The following is a 23,455-nucleotide window of genomic DNA, read 5'->3' as shown; positions in this document are numbered from 1 at the left end:
CCAGATAGGACTCTGACATGGACCAGATAGGACTCTGACATGGACCAGAGGCAGGTAGGACTCTGACATGGACCAGGTAGGACTCTGACATGGACCAGATAGGGCTCTGACATGGACCAGGTAGGACTCTGACATGGACCAGAGCCAGGTAGGACTCTGACATGGACCAGAGCCAGGTAGGACTCTGACATGGACCAGGTAGGACTCTGACATGGACCAGGTAGGACTCTGACATGGACCAGAGGCAGGTAGGACTCTGACATGGACCAGATAGGACTCTGACATGGACCAGATAGGACTCTGACATGGACCAGATAGGACTCTGACATGGACCAAGTAGGACTCTGACATGGACCAGAGCCAGATAGGACTCTGACATGGACCAGATAGGACTCTGACATGGATCAGGTAGGACTCTGACATGGACCAGAGGCAGGTAGGACTCTGACATGGACCAGATAGGACTCTGACATGGACCAGATAGGACTCTGACATGGACCAGATATGACTCTGACATGGACCAGATAGGACTCTGACATGGACCAGATAGGACTCTGACATGGACCAGATAGGACTCTGACATGGACCAGAGGCAGATAGGACTCTGACATGGACCAGATAGGACTCTGACATGGACCAGATATGACTCTGACATGGACCAGATAGGACTCTGACATGGACCAGGTAGGACTCTGACATGGACCAGATAGGACTCTGACATGGACCAGGTAGGACTCTGACATGGACCAGAGCCAGGTAGGACTCTGACATGGACCAGAGCCAGGTAGGACTCTGACATCGACCAGGTAGGACTCTGACATGGACCAGGTAGGACTCTGACATGGACCAGAGGCAGGTAGGACTCTGACATGGACCAGATAGGACTCTGACATGGACCAGATAGGACTCTGACATGGACCAGATAGGACTCTGACATGGACCAAGTAGGACTCTGACATGGACCAGAGCCAGATAGGACTCTGACATGGACCAGATAGGACTCTGACATGGATCAGGTAGGACTCTGACATGGACCAGAGGCAGGTAGGACTCTGACATGGACCAGATAGGACTCTGACATGGACCAGATAGGACTCTGACATGGACCAGATATGACTCTGACATGGACCAGATAGGACTCTGACATGGACCAGATAGGACTCTGACATGGACCAGATAGGACTCTGACATGGACCAGAGGCAGATAGGACTGTGACATGGACCAGGTAGGACTCTGACATGGACCAGATAGGACTCTGACATGGACCAGGTAGGACGCTGACATGGACCAGAGCCAGGTAGGACTCTGACATGGACCAGAGCCAGGTAGGACTCTGACATGGACCAGGTAGGACTCTGACATGGACCAGGTAGGACTCTGACATGGACCAGAGGCAGGTAGGACTCTGACATGGACCAGATAGGACTCTGACATGGACCAGATAGGACTCTGACATGGACCAGATAGGACTCTGACATGGACCAAGTAGGACTCTGACATGGACCAGAGCCAGATAGGACTCTGACATGGACCAGATAGGACTCTGACATGGATCAGGTAGGACTCTGACATGGACCAGAGGCAGGTAGGACTCTGACATGGACCAGATAGGACTCTGACATGGACCAGATAGGACTCTGACATGGACCAGATATGACTCTGACATGGACCAGATAGGACTCTGACATGGACCAGATAGGACTCTGACATGGACCAGATAGGACTCTGACATGGACCAGAGGCAGATAGGACTCTGACATGGACCAGATAGGACTCTGACATGGACCAGATATGACTCTGACATGGACCAGATAGGACTCTGACATGGACCAGGTAGGACTCTGACATGGACCAGATAGGACTCTGACATGGACCAGAGGCAGATAGGACTCTGACATGGACCAGATAGGACTCTGACATGGACCAGATAGGACTCTGACATGGACCAGGTAGGACCCTGACATGGACCAGGTAGGACTCTGACATGGACCAGGTAGGACTCTGACATGGACCAGGTATGACTCTGACATGGACCAGAGGCAGGTAGGACTCTGACATGGACCAGATAGGACTCTGACATGGACCAGGTAGGACTCTGACATGGACCAGATAGGACTCTGACATGGACCAGATAGGACTCTGACATGGACCAGGTAGGACTCTGACATGGACCAGGTAGGACTCTGACATGGACCAGATAGGGCTCTGACATGGACCAGGTAGGACTCTGACATGGACCAGAGCCAGGTAGGACTCTGACATGGACCAGAGCCAGGTAGGACTCTGACATGGACCAGGTAGGACTCTGACATGGACCAGGTAGGACTCTGACATGGACCAGAGGCAGGTAGGACTCTGACATGGACCAGATAGGACTCTGACATGGACCAGATAGGACTCTGACATGGACCAGATAGGACTCTGACATGGACCAAGTAGGACTCTGACATGGACCAGAGCCAGATAGGACTCTGACATGGACCAGATAGGACTCTGACATGGATCAGGTAGGACTCTGACATGGACCAGAGGCAGGTAGGACTCTGACATGGACCAGATAGGACTCTGACATGGACCAGATAGGACTCTGACATGGACCAGATATGACTCTGACATGGACCAGATAGGACTCTGACATGGACCAGATAGGACTCTGACATGGACCAGATAGGACTCTGACATGGACCAGAGGCAGATAGGACTCTGACATGGACCAGATAGGACTCTGACATGGACCAGATATGACTCTGACATGGACCAGATAGGACTCTGACATGGACCAGGTAGGACTCTGACATGGACCAGATAGGACTCTGACATGGACCAGGTAGGACTCTGACATGGACCAGAGCCAGGTAGGACTCTGACATGGACCAGAGCCAGGTAGGACTCTGACATGGACCAGGTAGGACTCTGACATGGACCAGGTAGGACTCTGACATGGACCAGAGGCAGGTAGGACTCTGACATGGACCAGATAGGACTCTGACATGGACCAGATAGGACTCTGACATGGACCAGATAGGACTCTGACATGGACCAAGTAGGACTCTGACATGGACCAGAGCCAGATAGGACTCTGACATGGACCAGATAGGACTCTGACATGGATCAGGTAGGACTCTGACATGGACCAGAGGCAGGTAGGACTCTGACATGGACCAGATAGGACTCTGACATGGACCAGATAGGACTCTGACATGGACCAGATATGACTCTGACATGGACCAGATAGGACTCTGACATGGACCAGATAGGACTCTGACATGGACCAGATAGGACTCTGACATGGACCAGAGGCAGATAGGACTCTGACATGGACCAGGTAGGACTCTGACATGGACCAGATAGGACTCTGACATGGACCAGGTAGGACGCTGACATGGACCAGAGCCAGGTAGGACTCTGACATGGACCAGAGCCAGGTAGGACTCTGACATGGACCAGGTAGGACTCTGACATGGACCAGGTAGGACTCTGACATGGACCAGAGGCAGGTAGGACTCTGACATGGACCAGATAGGACTCTGACATGGACCAGATAGGACTCTGACATGGACCAGATAGGACTCTGACATGGACCAAGTAGGACTCTGACATGGACCAGAGCCAGATAGGACTCTGACATGGACCAGATAGGACTCTGACATGGATCAGGTAGGACTCTGACATGGACCAGAGGCAGGTAGGACTCTGACATGGACCAGATAGGACTCTGACATGGACCAGATAGGACTCTGACATGGACCAGATATGACTCTGACATGGACCAGATAGGACTCTGACATGGACCAGATAGGACTCTGACATGGACCAGATAGGACTCTGACATGGACCAGAGGCAGATAGGACTCTGACATGGACCAGATAGGACTCTGACATGGACCAGATATGACTCTGACATGGACCAGATAGGACTCTGACATGGACCAGGTAGGACTCTGACATGGACCAGATAGGACTCTGACATGGACCAGAGGCAGATAGGACTCTGACATGGACCAGATAGGACTCTGACATGGACCAGATAGGACTCTGACATGGACCAGGTAGGACTCTGACATGGACCAGGTAGGACTCTGACATGGACCAGGTATGACTCTGACATGGACCAGATAGGACTCTGACATGGACCAGAGCCAGGTAGGACTCTGACATGGACCAGATAGGACTGACATGGACCAGATAGGACTCTGACATGGACCAGAGGCAGGTAGGACTCTGACATGGACCAGATAGGACTCTGACATGGACCAGGTAGGACTCTGACATGGACCAGAGCCAGGTAGGACTCTGACATGGACCAGGTAGGACTCTGACATGGACCAGGTAGGACTCTGACATGGACCAGAGGCAGGTAGGACTCTGACATGGACCAGATAGGACTCTGACATGGACCAGATAGGACTCTGACATGGACCAGATAGGACTCTGACATGGACCAAGTAGGACTCTGACATGGACCAGAGCCAGATAGGACTCTGACATGGACCAGATAGGACTCTGACATGGATCAGGTAGGACTCTGACATGGACCAGAGGCAGGTAGGACTCTGACATGGACCAGATAGGACTCTGACATGGACCAGATAGGACTCTGACATGGACCAGATATGACTCTGACATGGACCAGATAGGACTCTGACATGGACCAGATAGGACTCTGACATGGACCAGATAGGACTCTGACATGGACCAGAGGCAGATAGGACTCTGACATGGACCAGATAGGACTCTGACATGGACCAGATATGACTCTGACATGGACCAGATAGGACTCTGACATGGACCAGGTAGGACTCTGACATGGACCAGATAGGACTCTGACATGGACCAGGTAGGACTCTGACATGGACCAGAGCCAGGTAGGACTCTGACATGGACCAGAGCCAGGTAGGACTCTGACATGGACCAGGTAGGACTCTGACATGGACCAGGTAGGACTCTGACATGGACCAGAGGCAGGTAGGACTCTGACATGGACCAGATAGGACTCTGACATGGACCAGATAGGACTCTGACATGGACCAGATAGGACTCTGACATGGACCAAGTAGGACTCTGACATGGACCAGAGCCAGATAGGACTCTGACATGGACCAGATAGGACTCTGACATGGATCAGGTAGGACTCTGACATGGACCAGAGGCAGGTAGGACTCTGACATGGACCAGATAGGACTCTGACATGGACCAGATAGGACTCTGACATGGACCAGATATGACTCTGACATGGACCAGATAGGACTCTGACATGGACCAGAGGCAGATAGGACTCTGACATGGACCAGGTAGGACTCTGACATGGACCAGATAGGACTCTGACATGGACCAGGTAGGACGCTGACATGGACCAGAGCCAGGTAGGACTCTGACATGGACCAGAGCCAGGTAGGACTCTGACATGGACCAGGTAGGACTCTGACATGGACCAGGTAGGACTCTGACATGGACCAGAGGCAGGTAGGACTCTGACATGGACCAGATAGGACTCTGACATGGACCAGATAGGACTCTGACATGGACCAGATAGGACTCTGACATGGACCAAGTAGGACTCTGACATGGACCAGAGCCAGATAGGACTCTGACATGGACCAGATAGGACTCTGACATGGATCAGGTAGGACTCTGACATGGACCAGAGGCAGGTAGGACTCTGACATGGACCAGATAGGACTCTGACATGGACCAGATAGGACTCTGACATGGACCAGATATGACTCTGACATGGACCAGATAGGACTCTGACATGGACCAGATAGGACTCTGACATGGACCAGATAGGACTCTGACATGGACCAGAGGCAGATAGGACTCTGACATGGACCAGATAGGACTCTGACATGGACCAGATATGACTCTGACATGGACCAGATAGGACTCTGACATGGACCAGGTAGGACTCTGACATGGACCAGATAGGACTCTGACATGGACCAGAGGCAGATAGGACTCTGACATGGACCAGATAGGACTCTGACATGGACCAGATAGGACTCTGACATGGACCAGGTAGGACTCTGACATGGACCAGGTAGGACTCTGACATGGACCAGGTATGACTCTGACATGGACCAGATAGGACTCTGACATGGACCAGAGCCAGGTAGGACTCTGACATGGACCAGATAGGACTGACATGGACCAGATAGGACTCTGACATGGACCAGATAGGACTCTGACATGGACCAGATAGGACTCTGACATGGACCAGAGGCAGATAGGACTCTGACATGGACCAGATAGGACTCTGACATGGACCAGATAGGACTCTGACATGGACCAGGTAGGGCCCTGACATGGACCAGGTAGGACTCTGACATGGACCAGGTATGACTCTGACATGGACCAGAGGCAGGTAGGACTCTGACATGGACCAGGTAGGACTCTGACATGGACCAGATAGGACTCTGACATGGACCAGGTAGGACTCTGACATGGACCAGATAGGACTCTGACATGGACCAGATAGGACTCTGACATGGACCAGGTAGGACTCTGACATGGACCAGGTAGGACTCTGACATGGACCAGAGGCAGGTAGGACTCTGACATGGACCAGGTAGGACTCTGACATGGACCAGATAGGACTCTGACATGGACCAGGTAGGACTCTGACATGGACCAGAGGCAGGTAGGACTCTGACATGGACCAGGTATGACTCTGACATGGACCAGAGGCAGGTAGGACTCTGACATGGACCAGGTAGGACTCTGACATGGACCAGGTAGGACTCTGACATGGAACAGAGGCAGGTAGGACTCTGACATGGACCAGAGGCAGATAGGACTCTGACATGGACCAGATAGGACTCTGACATGGACCAGGTAGGACTCTGACATGGACCAGGTAGGACTCTGACATGGACCAGGTATGACTCTGACATGGACCAGAGGCAGGTAGGACTCTGACATGGACCAGGTAGGACTCTGACATGGACCAGGTAGGACTCTGACATGGACCAGGTAGGACTCTGACATGGACCAGATAGGACTCTGACATGGACCAGATAGGCCTCTGACATGGACCTGATAGGACTCTGACATGGACCAGATAGGACTCTGACATGGACCAGATAGGACTCTGACATGGACCAGAGGCAGATAGGACTCTGACATGGACCAGATAGGACTCTGACATGGACCAGATAGGACTCTGACATGGACCAGGTAGGACTCTGACATGGACCAGGTAGGACTCTGACATGGACCAGGTATGACTCTGACATGGACCAGATAGGACTCTGACATGGACCAGAGCCAGGTAGGACTCTGACATGGACCAGATAGGACTCTGACATGGACCAGATAGGACTCTGACATGGACCAGATAGGACTCTGACATGGACCAGATAGGACTCTGACATGGACCAGAGGCAGATAGGACTCTGACATGGACCAGATAGGACTCTGACATGGACCAGATAGGACTCTGACATGGACCAGGTAGGACCCTGACATGGACCAGGTAGGACTCTGACATGGACCAGGTATGACTCTGACATGGACCAGAGGCAGGTAGGACTCTGACATGGACCAGGTAGGACTCTGACATGGACCAGATAGGACTCTGACATGGACCAGGTAGGACTCTGACATGGACCAGATAGGACTCTGACATGGACCAGATAGGACTCTGACATGGACCAGGTAGGACTCTGACATGGACCAGGTAGACTCTGACATGGACCAGATAGGACTCTGACATGGACCAGATAGGACTCTGACATGGACCAGAGGCAGGTAGGACTCTGACATGGACCAGGTAGGACTCTGACATGGACCAGATAGGACTCTGACATGGACCAGAGCCAGGTAGGACTCTGACATGGACCAGAGCCAGGTAGGACTCTGACATGGACCAGGTAGGACTCTGACATGGACCAGGTAGGACTCTGACATGGACCAGAGGCAGGTAGGACTCTGACATGGACCAGATAGGACTCTGACATGGACCAGATAGGACTCTGACATGGACCAGATAGGACTCTGACATGGACCAAGTAGGACTCTGACATGGACCAGAGCCAGATAGGACTCTGACATGGACCAGATAGGACTCTGACATGGACCAGGTAGGACTCTGACATGGACCAGAGGCAGGTAGGACTCTGACATGGACCAGATAGGACTCTGACATGGACCAGATAGGACTCTGACATGGACCAGATATGACTCTGACATGGACCAGATAGGACTCTGACATGGACCAGATAGGACTCTGACATGGACCAGATAGGACTCTGACATGGACCAGAGGCAGATAGGACTCTGACATGGACCAGATAGGACTCTGACATGGACCAGATATGACTCTGACATGGACCAGATAGGACTCTGACATGGACCAGGTAGGACTCTGACATGGACCAGATAGGACTCTGACATGGACCAGAGGCAGATAGGACTCTGACATGGACCAGATAGGACTCTGACATGGACCAGATAGGACTCTGACATGGACCAGGTAGGACTCTGACATGGACCAGGTAGGACTCTGACATGGACCAGGTATGACTCTGACATGGACCAGATAGGACTCTGACATGGACCAGAGCCAGGTAGGACTCTGACATGGACCAGATAGGACTCTGACATGGACCAGATAGGACTCTGACATGGACCAGATAGGACTCTGACATGGACCAGAGGCAGATAGGACTCTGACATGGACCAGATAGGACTCTGACATGGACCAGATAGGACTCTGACATGGACCAGGTAGGACCCTGACATGGACCAGGTAGGACTCTGACATGGACCAGGTATGACTCTGACATGGACCAGAGGCAGGTAGGACTCTGACATGGACCAGGTAGGACTCTGACATGGACCAGATAGGACTCTGACATGGACCAGGTAGGACTCTGACATGGACCAGATAGGACTCTGACATGGACCAGATAGGACTCTGACATGGACCAGGTAGGACTCTGACATGGACCAGGTAGGACTCTGACATGGACCAGAGGCAGGTAGGACTCTGACATGGACCAGGTAGGACTCTGACATGGACCAGATAGGACTCTGACATGGACCAGATAGGACTCTGACATGGACCAGGTAGGACTCTGACATGGACCAGGTAGGACTCTGACATGGACCAGATAGGACTCTGACATGGACCAGATAGGACTCTGACATGGACCAGAGGCAGGTAGGACTCTGACATGGACCAGGTAGGACTCTGACATGGACCAGATAGGACTCTGACATGGACCAGAGCCAGGTAGGACTCTGACATGGACCAGAGCCAGGTAGGACTCTGACATGGACCAGGTAGGACTCTGACATGGACCAGAGGCAGGTAGGACTCTGACATGGACCAGATAGGACTCTGACATGGACCAGATAGGACTCTGACATGGACCAGATAGGACTCTGACATGGACCAAGTAGGACTCTGACATGGACCAGAGCCAGATAGGACTCTGACATGGACCAGATAGGACTCTGACATGGACCAGGTAGGACTCTGACATGGACCAGAGGCAGGTAGGACTCTGACATGGACCAGATAGGACTCTGACATGGACCAGATAGGACTCTGACATGGACCAGATATGACTCTGACATGGACCAGATAGGACTCTGACATGGACCAGATAGGACTCTGACATGGACCAGATAGGACTCTGACATGGACCAGAGGCAGATAGGACTCTGACATGGACCAGATAGGACTCTGACATGGACCAGATATGACTCTGACATGGACCAGATAGGACTCTGACATGGACCAGGTAGGACCCTGACATGGACCAGGTAGGACTCTGACATGGACCAGGTATGACTCTGACATGGACCAGAGGCAGGTAGGACTCTGACATGGACCAGGTAGGACTCTGACATGGACCAGATAGGACTCTGACATGGACCAGGTAGGACTCTGACATGGACCAGATAGGACTCTGACATGGACCAGATAGGACTCTGACATGGACCAGGTAGGACTCTGACATGGACCAGGTAGGACTCTGACATGGACCAGAGGCAGATAGGACTCTGACATGGACCAGGTAGGACTCTGACATGGACCAGATAGGACTCTGACATGGACCAGATAGGACTCTGACATGGACCAGATAGGACTCTGACATGGACCAGGTAGGACCCTGACATGGACCAGGTAGGACTCTGACATGGACCAGGTATGACTCTGACATGGACCAGAGGCAGGTAGGACTCTGACATGGACCAGGTAGGACTCTGACATGGACCAGATAGGACTCTGACATGGACCAGGTAGGACTCTGACATGGACCAGATAGGACTCTGACATGGACCAGATAGGACTCTGACATGGACCAGGTAGGACTCTGACATGGACCAGGTAGGACTCTGACATGGACCAGATAGGACTCTGACATGGACCAGATAGGACTCTGACATGGACCAGAGGCAGGTAGGACTCTGACATGGACCAGGTAGGACTCTGACATGGACCAGATAGGACTCTGACATGGACCAGGTAGGACTCTGACATGGACCAGAGCCAGGTAGGACTCTGACATGGACCAGAGCCAGGTAGGACTCTGACATGGACCAGGTAGGACTCTGACATGGACCAGGTAGGACTCTGACATGGACCAGAGGCAGGTAGGACTCTGACATGGACCAGATAGGACTCTGACATGGACCAGATAGGACTCTGACATGGACCAGATAGGACTCTGACATGGACCAAGTAGGACTCTGACATGGACCAGAGCCAGATAGGACTCTGACATGGACCAGATAGGACTCTGACATGGACCAGATAGGACTCTGACCAGAGGCAGGTAGGACTCTGACATGGACCAGAGGCAGGTAGGACTCTGACATGGACCAGATAGGACTCTGACATGGACCAGATATGACTCTGACATGGACCAGATAGGACTCTGACATGGACCAGATAGGACTCTGACATGGACCAGATAGGACTCTGACATGGACCAGATAGGACTCTGACATGGACCAGGTAGGACTCTGACATGGACCTGGTAGAACTCTGACATGGACCAGGTAGGACTCTGACATGGACCAGGTATGACTCTGACATGGACCAGACGCAGGTAGGACTCTGACATGGACCAGGTAGGACTCTGACATGGACCAGGTAGGACTCTGACATGGACCAGAGGCAGGTAGGACTCTGGCATGGACCAGGTAGGACTCTGACATGGACCAGGTAGGACTCTGACATGGACCAGAGGCAGGTAGGACTCTGACATGGACCAGAGGCAGGTAGGACTCTGACATGGACCAGGTAGGACTCTGACATGGACCAGGTAGGACTCTGACATGGACCAGGTAGGACTCTGACATGGACCAGATAGGCCTCTGACATGGACCAGATAGGACTCTGACATGGACCAGATAGGACTCTGACATGGACCAGATAGGACTCTGACATGGACCAGGTAGGACTCTGACATGGACCTGATAGGACTCTGACATGGACCAGAGGCAGGTAGGACTCTGACATGGACCAGGTAGGACTCTGACATGGACCAGATTGGACTCTGACATGGACCAGGTAGGACTCTGACATGGACCAGAGCCAGGTAGGACTCTGACATGGACCAGAGCCAGGTAGGACTCTGACATGGACCAGAGCCAGGTAGGACTCTGACATGGACCAGGTAGGACTCTGACATGGACCAGATAGGACTCTGACATGGACCAGATAGGACTCTGACATGGACCAGATAGGACTCTGACATGGACCAGATAGGACTCTGACATGGACCAGGTAGGACTCTGACATGGACCAGAGCCAGATAGGACTCTGACATGGACCAGATAGGACTCTGACATGGACCAGAGGCAGGTAGGACTCTGACATGGACCAGATAGGACTCTGACATGGACCAGATAGGACTCTGACATGGACCAGATATGACTCTGACATGGACCAGATAGGACTCTGACATGGACCAGATAGGACTCTGACATGGACCAGATAGGACTCTGACATGGACCAGATAGGACTCTGACATGGACCAGATAGGACTCTGACATGGACCAGGTAGGACTCTGACATGGACCAGGTAGGACTCTGACATGGACCAGGTAGGACTCTGACATGGACCAGGTATGACTCTGACATGGACCAGAGGCAGGTAGGACTCTGACATGGACCAGGTAGGACTCTGACATGGACCAGGTAGGACTCTGACATGGACCAGAGGCAGGTAGGACTCTGACATGGACCAGGTAGGACTCTGACATGGACCAGGTAGGACTCTGACATGGACCAGAGGCAGGTAGGACTCTGACATGGACCAGGTAGGACTCTGACATAGACCAGAGCCAGGTAGGACTCTGACATGGACCAGAGCCAGGTAGGACTCTGACATGGACCAGGTAGGACTCTGACATGGACCAGGTAGGACTCTGACATGGACCAGAGGCAGGTAGGACTCTGACATGGACCAGATAGGACTCTGACATGGACCAGATAGGACTCTGACATGGACCAAGTAGGACTCTGACATGGACCAGAGCCAGATAGGACTCTGACATGGACCAGGTAGGACTCTGACATGGACCAGAGGCAGGTAGGACTCTGACATGGACCAGATAGGACTCTGACATGGACCAGATAGGACTCTGACATGGACCAGATATGACTCTGACATGGACCAGATAGGACTCTGACATGGACCAGATAGGACTCTGACATGGACCAGATAGGACTCTGACATGGACCAGATAGGACTCTGACATGGACCAGGTAGGACTCTGACATGGACCTGGTAGAACTCTGACATGGACCAGGTAGGACTCTGACATGGACCAGGTATGACTCTGACATGGACTAGAGGCAGGTAGGACTGACATGGACCAGGTAGGACTCTGACATGGACCAGGTAGGACTCTGACATGGACCAGAGGCAGGTAGGACTCTGACATGGACCAGGTAGGACTCTGACATGGACCAGAGGCAGGTAGGACTCTGACATGGACCAGGTAGGACTCTGACATGGACCAGGTAGGGACTCTGACATGGACCAGACCAGACATGGACCAGGTAGGACTCTGACATGGACCAGAGGCAGGTAGGAGACATGGACCAGAGGCAGATAGGACTCTGACATGGACCAGGTAGGACTCTGACATGGACCAGGTAGGACTCTGACATGGACCAGGTAGGACTCTGACATGGACCAGGTATGACTCTGACATGGACCAGAGGCAGGTAGGACTCTGACATGGACCAGGTAGGACTCTGACATGGACCAGGTAGGACTCTGACATGGACCAGGTAGGACTCTGACATGGACCAGATAGGCCTCTGACATGGACCAGATAGGACTCTGACATGGACCAGATAGGACTCTGACATGGACCAGATAGGACTCTGACATGGACCAGGTAGGACTCTGACATGGACCTGATAGGACTCTGACATGGACCAGAGGCAGGTAGGACTCTGACATGGACCAGGTAGGACTCTGACATGGACCAGATTGGACTCTGACATGGACCAGGTAGGACTCTGACATGGACCAGAGCCAGGTAGGACTCTGACATGGACCAGAGCCAGGTAGGACTCTGACGTGGACCAGAGCCAGGTAGGACTCTGACATGGACCAGGTAGGACTCTGACATGGACCAGAGGCAGGTAGGACTCTGACATGGACCAGATAGGACTCTGACATGGACCAGATAGGACTCTGACATGGACCAGATAGGACTCTGACATGGACCAGGTAGGACTCTGACATGGACCAGAGCCAGATAGGACTCTGACATGGACCAGATAGGACTCTGACATGGACCAGAGGCAGGTAGGACTCTGACATGGACCAGATAGGACTCTGACATGGACCAGATAGGACTCTGACATGGACCAGATATGACTCTGACATGGACCAGATAGGACTCTGACATGGACCAGATAGGACTCTGACATGGACCAGATAGGACTCTGACATGGACCAGATAGGACTCTGACATGGACCAGATAGGACTCTGACATGGACCAGGTAGGACTCTGACATGGACCAGGTAGGACTCTGACATGGACCAGGTAGGACTCTGACATGGACCAGGTAGGACTCTGACATGGACCAGAGGCAGGTAGGACTCTGACATGGACCAGGTAGGACTCTGACATGGACTAGGTAGGACTCTGACATGGACCAGAGGCAGGTAGGACTCTGACATGGACCAGGTAGGACTCTGACATGGACCAGGTAGGACTCTGACATGGACCAGAGGCAGGTAGGACTCTGACATGGACCAGGTATGACTCTGACATGGACCAGAGGCAGGTAGGACTCTGACATGGACCAGGTAGGACTCTGACATGGACCAGGTAGGACTCTGACATGGACCAGAGGCAGGTAGGACTCTGACATGGACCAGAGGCAGATAGGACTCTGACATGGACCAGATAGGACTCTGACATGGACCAGGTAGGACTTTGACATGGACCAGGTAGGACTCTGACATGGAACAGGTATGACTCTGACATGGACCAGAGGCAGGTAGGACTCTGACATGGACCAGGTAGGACTCTGACATGGACCAGGTAGGACTCTGACATGGACCAGGTAGGACTCTGACATGGACCAGATAGGCCTCTGACATGGACCAGATAGGACTCTGACATGGACCTGATAGGACTCTGACATGGACCAGATAGGTCTCTGACATGGACCAGATAGGACTCTGACATGGACCAGGTAGGACTCTGACATGGACCAGATAGGACTCTGACATGGACCAGATAGGACTCTGACATGGACCAGGTAGGACTCTGACATGGACCAGATAGGACTCTGACATGGACCAGATAGGACTCTGACATGGACCAGATAGGACTCTGACATGGACCTGATAGGACTCTGACATGGACCAGGTAGGACTCTGACATGGACCATATAGGACTCTGACATGGACCAGATAGGACTCTGACATGGACCAGAGGCAGGTAGGACTCTGACATGGACCAGGTAGGACTCTGACATGGACCAGAGGCAGGTAGGACTCTGACATGGACCAGGTAGGACTCTGACATGGACCAGATAGGACTCTGACATGGACCAGAGCCAGATAGGACTCTGACATGGACCAGATAGGACTCTGACATGGACCAGAGCCAGATAGGACTCTGACATGGACCAGATAGGACTCTGACATGGACCAGGTAGGACTCTGACATGGACCAGGTAGGACTCTGACATGGACCAGATAGGACTCTGACATGGACCAGATAGGACTCTGACATGGACCAGGTAGGACTCTGACATGGACCAGATAGGACTCTGACATGGACCAGAGGCAGATAGGACTCTGACATGGACCAGATAGGACTCTGACATGGACCAGATAGGACTCTGACATGGACCAGGTAGGACTCTGACATGGACCAGATAGGACTCTGACATGGACCAGAGGCAGATAGGACTCTGAAATGGACCAGATAGGACTCTGACATGGACCAGGTAGGACTCTGACATGGACCAGGTAGGACTCTGACATGGACCAGATAGGACTCTGACATGGACCAGGTAGGACTCTGACATGGACCAGATAGGACTCTGACATGGACCAGATAGGACTCTGACATGGACCAGATAGGACTCTGACATGGACCAGAGGCAGGTAGGACTCTGACATGGACCAGGTAGGACTCTGACATGGACCAGATAGGACTCTGACATGGACCAGGTAGGACTCTGACATGGACCAGAGCCAGGTAGGACTCTGACATGGACCAGAGCCAGGTAGGACTCTGACATGGACCAGGTAGGACTCTGACATGGACCAGGTAGGACTCTGACATGGACCAGATAGGACTCTGACATGGACCAGGTAGGACTCTGACATGGACCAGATAGGACTCTGACATGGACCAGGTAGGACTCTGACATGGACCAGATAGGACTCTGACATGGACCAGGTAGGACTCTGACATGGACCAGATAGGACTCTGACATGGACCAGATAGGACTCTGACATGGACCAGATAGGACTCTGACATGGACCAGATAGGACTCTGACATGGACCAGGTAGGACTCTGACATGGACCAGAGGCAGATAGGACTCTGACATGGACCAGATAGGACTCTGACATGGACCAGATAGGACGCTGACATGGACCAGAGGCAGATAGGACTCTGACATGGACCAGATAGGACTCTGACATGGACCAGAGGCAGGTAGGACTCTGACATGGACCAGAGGCAGGTAGGACTCTGACATGGACCAGAGCCAGGTAGGACTCTGACATGGACCAGATAGGACTCTGACATGGACCAGATAGGACTCTGACATGGACCAGATAGGACTCTGACATGGACCAGATAGGACTCTGACATGGACCAGGTAGGACTCTGACATGGACCAGAGCCAGATAGGACTCTGACATGGACCAGATAGGACTCTGACATGGACCAGAGGCAGGTAGGACTCTGACATGGACCAGATAGGACTCTGACATGGACCAGATAGGACTCTGACATGGACCAGATATGACTCTGACATGGACCAGATAGGACTCTGACATGGACCAGATAGGACTCTGACATGGACCAGATAGGACTCTGACATGGACCAGATAGGACTCTGACATGGACCAGATAGGACTCTGACATGGACCAGGTAGGACTCTGACATGGACCAGGTAGGACTCTGACATGGACCAGGTAGGACTCTGACATGGACCAGGTAGGACTCTGACATGGACCAGAGGCAGGTAGGACTCTGACATGGACCAGGTAGGACTCTGACATGGACCAGGTAGGACTCTGACATGGACCAGAGGCAGGTAGGACTCTGACATGGACCAGGTAGGACTCTGACATGGACCAGGTAGGACTCTGACATGGACCAGAGGCAGGTAGGACTCTGACATGGACCAGGTATGACTCTGACATGGACCAGAGGCAGGTAGGACTCTGACATGGACCAGGTAGGACTCTGACATGGACCAGGTAGGACTCTGACATGGACCAGGTAGGACTCTGACATGGACCAGAGGCAGGTAGGACTCTGACATGGACCAGAGGCAGATAGGACTCTGACATGGACCAGATAGGACTCTGACATGGACCAGGTAGGACTTTGACATGGACCAGGTAGGACTCTGACATGGAACAGGTATGACTCTGACATGGACCAGAGGCAGGTAGGACTCTGACATGGACCAGGTAGGACTCTGACATGGACCAGGTAGGACTCTGACATGGACCAGGTAGGACTCTGACATGGACCAGATAGGCCTCTGACATGGACCAGATAGGACTCTGACATGGACCTGATAGGACTCTGACATGGACCAGATAGGTCTCTGACATGGACCAGATAGGACTCTGACATGGACCAGGTAGGACTCTGACATGGACCAGATAGGACTCTGACATGGACCAGATAGGACTCTGACATGGACCAGGTAGGACTCTGACATGGACCAGATAGGACTCTGACATGGACCAGATAGGACTCTGACATGGACCAGATAGGACTCTGACATGGACCTGATAGGACTCTGACATGGACCAGGTAGGACTCTGACATGGACCATATAGGACTCTGACATGGACCAGATAGGACTCTGACATGGACCAGAGGCAGGTAGGACTCTGACATGGACCAGGTAGGACTCTGACATGGACCAGAGGCAGGTAGGACTCTGACATGGACCAGGTAGGACTCTGACATGGACCAGATAGGACTCTGACATGGACCAGAGCCAGATAGGACTCTGACATGGACCAGATAGGACTCTGACATGGACCAGAGCCAGATAGGACTCTGACATGGACCAGATAGGACTCTGACATGGACCAGGTAGGACTCTGACATGGACCAGGTAGGACTCTGACATGGACCAGATAGGACTCTGACATGGACCAGATAGGACTCTGACATGGACCAGGTAGGACTCTGACATGGACCAGATAGGACTCTGACATGGACCAGAGGCAGATAGGACTCTGACATGGACCAGATAGGACTCTGACATGGACCAGATAGGACTCTGACATGGACCAGGTAGGACTCTGACATGGACCAGATAGGACTCTGACATGGACCAGAGGCAGATAGGACTCTGAAATGGACCAGATAGGACTCTGACATGGACCAGGTAGGACTCTGACATGGACCAGGTAGGACTCTGACATGGACCAGATAGGACTCTGACATGGACCAGGTAGGACTCTGACATGGACCAGATAGGACTCTGACATGGACCAGATAGGACTCTGACATGGACCAGATAGGACTCTGACATGGACCAGAGGCAGGTAGGACTCTGACATGGACCAGGTAGGACTCTGACATGGACCAGATAGGACTCTGACATGGACCAGGTAGGACTCTGACATGGACCAGAGCCAGGTAGGACTCTGACATGGACCAGAGCCAGGTAGGACTCTGACATGGACCAGGTAGGACTCTGACATGGACCAGGTAGGACTCTGACATGGACCAGATAGGACTCTGACATGGACCAGGTAGGACTCTGACATGGACCAGATAGGACTCTGACATGGACCAGGTAGGACTCTGACATGGACCAGATAGGACTCTGACATGGACCAGGTAGGACTCTGACATGGACCAGATAGGACTCTGACATGGACCAGATAGGACTCTGACATGGACCAGATAGGACTCTGACATGGACCAGATAGGACTCTGACATGGACCAGGTAGGACTCTGACATGGACCAGAGGCAGATAGGACTCTGACATGGACCAGATAGGACTCTGACATGGACCAGATAGGACGCTGACATGGACCAGAGGCAGATAGGACTCTGACATGGACCAGATAGGACTCTGACATGGACCAGAGGCAGGTAGGACTCTGACATGGACCAGAGGCAGGTAGGACTCTGACATGGACCAGAGCCAGGTAGGACTCTGACATGGACCAGATAGGACTCTGACATGGACCAGATAGGACTCTGACATGGACCAGATAGGACTCTGACATGGACCAGATAGAACTCTGACATGGACTAGATAGGAATCTGACATGGACCAGATAGGACTCTGACATGGACTAGATAGGAATCTGACATGGACCAGGTAGGACTCTGACATGGACCAGAGCCAGATAGGACTCTGACATGGACCAGATAGGACTCTGACATGGACCAGGTAGGACTCTGACATGGACCAGAGGCAGATAGGACTCTGACATGGACCAGATAGGACTCTGACATGGACCAGATAGGACTCTGACATGGACCAGATAGGACTCTGACATGGACCAGGTAGGACTCTGACATGGACCAGAGCCAGATAGGACTCTGACATGGACCAGATAGGACTCTGACATGGACCAGGTAGGACTCTGACATGGACCAGAGGCAGGTAGGACTCTGACATGGACCAGATAGGACTCTGACATGGACCAGAGCCAGATAGGACTCTGACATGGACCAGAGGCAGGTACGACTCTGACATGGACCAGATAGGACTCTGACATGGATCAGATAGGACTCTGACATGGACCAGAACCAGGTAGGACTCTGACATGGACCAGATAGGACTCTGACATGGACCAGATAGGACTCTGACATGGACCAGATAGGACTCTGACATGGACCAGATAGGACTCTGACATGGACCAGGTAGGACTCTGACATGGACCAGGTAGGACTCTGACATGGACCAGGTATGACTCTGACATGGACCAGAGGCAGGTAGGACTCTGACATGGACCAGGTAGGACTCTGACATGGACCAGGTAGGACTCTGACATGGACCAGGTAGGACTCTGACATGGACCAGATAGGACTCTGACATGGACCAGAGTCTGGTAGGACTCTGACATGGACCAGATAGGACTCTGACATGGACCAGATAGGACTCTGACATGGACCAGATAGGACTCTGACATGGACCAGATAGGACTCTGACATGGACCAGGTAGGACTCTGACATGGACCAGAGGTAGATAGGACTCTGACATGGACCAGATAGGACTCTGACATGGACCAGAGGCAGGTAGGACTCTGACATGGACCAGAGCCAGGTAGGACTCTGACATGGACCAGATAGGACTCTGACATGGACCAGATAGGACTCTGACATGGACCAGATAGGACTCTGACATGGACCAGATAGAACTCTGACATGGACTAGATAGGAATCTGAAATGGACCAGATAGGAATCTGACATGGACCAGGTAGGACTCTGACATGGACCAGAGCCAGATAGGACTCTGACATGGACCAGATAGGACTCTGACATGGACCAGATAGGACTCTGACATGGACCAGATAGGACTCTGACATGGACCAGGTAGGACTCTGACATGGACCAGAGCCAGATAGGACTCTGACATGGACCAGATAGGACTCTGACATGGACCAGGTAGGACTCTGACATGGACCAGAGGCAGGTAGGACTCTGACATGGACCAGATAGGACTCTGACATGGACCAGAGCCAGATAGGACTCTGACATGGACCAGAGGCAGGTACGACTCTGACATGGACCAGATAGGACTCTGACATGGATCAGATAGGACTCTGACATGGACCAGAACCAGGTAGGACTCTGACATGGACCAGATAGGACTCTGACATGGACCAGATAGGACTCTGACATGGACCAGATAGGACTCTGACATGGACCAGGTAGGACTCTGACATGGACCAGGTAGGACTCTGACATGGACCAGGTATGACTCTGACATGGACCAGATAGGACTCTGACATGGACCAGAGGCAGGTAGGACTCTGACATGGACCAGGTAGGACTCTGACATGGACCAGGTAGGACTCTGACATGGACCAGGTAGGACTCTGACATGGACCAGATAGGACTCTGACATGGACCAGAGTCTGGTAGGACTCTGACATGGACCAGATAGGACTCTGACATGGACCAGATAGGACTCTGACATGGACCAGATAGGACTCTGACATGGACCAGATAGGACTCTGACATGGACCAGGTAGGACTCTGACATGGACCAGAGGTAGATAGGACTCTGACATGGACCAGATAGGACTCTGACATGGACCAGAGGCAGGTAGGACTCTGACATGGACCAGAGCCAGGTAGGACTCTGACATGGACCAGAGGCAGGTAGGACTCTGACATGGACCAGATAGGACTCTGACATGGACCAGAGCCAGATAGGACTCTGACATGGACCAGAGGCAGGTACGACTCTGACATGGACCAGATAGGACTCTGACATGGATCAGATAGGACTCTGACATGGACCAGAACCAGGTAGGACTCTGACATGGACCAGGTAGGACTCTGACATGGACCAGAGGTAGATAGGACTCTGACATGGACCAGATAGGACTCTGACATGGACCAGAGGCAGGTAGGACTCTGACATGGACCAGAGCCAGGTAGGACTCTGACATGGACCAGATAGGACTCTGACATGGACCAGATAGGACTCTGACATGGACCAGATAGGACTCTGACATGGACCAGATAGAACTCTGACATGGACTAGATAGGAATCTGAAATGGACCAGATAGGAATCTGACATGGACCAGGTAGGACTCTGACATGGACCAGAGCCAGATAGGACTCTGACATGGACCAGATAGGACTCTGACATGGACCAGATAGGACTCTGACATGGACCAGATAGGACTCTGACATGGACCAGGTAGGACTCTGACATGGACCAGAGCCAGATAGGACTCTGACATGGACCAGATAGGACTCTGACATGGACCAGGTAGGACTCTGACATGGACCAGAGGCAGGTAGGACTCTGACATGGACCAGATAGGACTCTGACATGGACCAGAGCCAGATAGGACTCTGACATGGACCAGAGGCAGGTACGACTCTGACATGGACCAGATAGGACTCTGACATGGATCAGATAGGACTCTGACATGGACCAGAACCAGGTAGGACTCTGACATGGACCAGATAGGACTCTGACATGGACCAGATAGGACTCTGACATGGACCAGATAGGACTCTGACATGGACCAGGTAGGACTCTGACATGGACCAGGTAGGACTCTGACTTGGACCAGGTATGACTCTGACATGGACCAGATAGGACTCTGACATGGACCAGAGGCAGGTAGGACTCTGACATGGACCAGGTAGGACTCTGACATGGACCAGGTAGGACTCTGACATGGACCAGGTAGGACTCTGACATGGACCAGATAGGACTCTGACATGGACCAGAGTCTGGTAGGACTCTGACATGGACCAGATAGGACTCTGACATGGACCAGATAGGACTCTGACATGGACCAGATAGGACTCTGACATGGACCAGATAGGACTCTGACATGGACCAGGTAGGACTCTGACATGGACCAGAGGTAGATAGGACTCTGACATGGACCAGATAGGACTCTGACATGGACCAGAGGCAGGTAGGACTCTGACATGGACCAGAGGCAGGTAGGACTCTGACATGGACCAGATAGGACTCTGACATGGACCAGAGCCAGATAGGACTCTGACATGGACCAGAGGCAGGTACGACTCTGACATGGACCAGATAGGACTCTGACATGGATCAGATAGGACTCTGACATGGACCAGAACCAGGTAGGACTCTGACATGGACCAGATAGGACTCTGACATGGACCAGATAGGACTCTGACATGGACCAGATAGGACTCTGACATGGACCAGATAGGACTCTGACATGGACCAGGTAGGACTCTGACATGGACCAGGTAGGACTCTGACATGGACCAGGTATGACTCTGACATGGACCAGAGGCAGGTAGGACTCTGACATGGACCAGGTAGGACTCTGACATGGACCAGGTAGGACTCTGACATGGACCAGGTAGGACTCTGACATGGACCAGATAGGACTCTGACATGGACCAGAGTCTGGTAGGACTCTGACATGGACCAGATAGGACTCTGACATGGACCAGATAGGACTCTGACATGGACCAGATAGGACTCTGACATGGACCAGATAGGACTCTGACATGGACCAGGTAGGACTCTGACATGGACCAGAGGTAGATATGACTCTGACATGGACCAGATAGGACTCTGACATGGACCAGAGGCAGGTAGGACTCTGACATGGACCAGAGCCAGGTAGGACTCTGACATGGACCAGATAGGACTCTGACATGGACCAGATAGGACTCTGACATGGACCAGATAGGACTCTGACATGGACCAGATAGAACTCTGACATGGACTAGATAGGAATCTGAAATGGACCAGATAGGAATCTGACATGGACCAGGTAGGACTCTGACATGGACCAGAGCCAGATAGGACTCTGACATGGACCAGATAGGACTCTGACATGGACCAGGTAGGACTCTGACATGGACCAGAGGCAGGTAGGACTCTGACATGGACCAGATAGGACTCTGACATGGACCAGATAGGACTCTGACATGGACCAGAGACAGATAGGACTCTGACATGGACCAGGTAGGACTCTGACATGGACCAGGTAGGACTCTGACATGGACCAGATAGGACTCTGACATGGACCAGGTAGGACTCTG

This window comes from Oncorhynchus gorbuscha, linkage group LG05 (assembly GCF_021184085.1).
Source record: "Oncorhynchus gorbuscha isolate QuinsamMale2020 ecotype Even-year linkage group LG05, OgorEven_v1.0, whole genome shotgun sequence".
Classification (NCBI taxonomy): domain Eukaryota; kingdom Metazoa; phylum Chordata; class Actinopteri; order Salmoniformes; family Salmonidae; genus Oncorhynchus; species Oncorhynchus gorbuscha.
Note: the sequence above shows the minus strand (reverse complement) of the source record.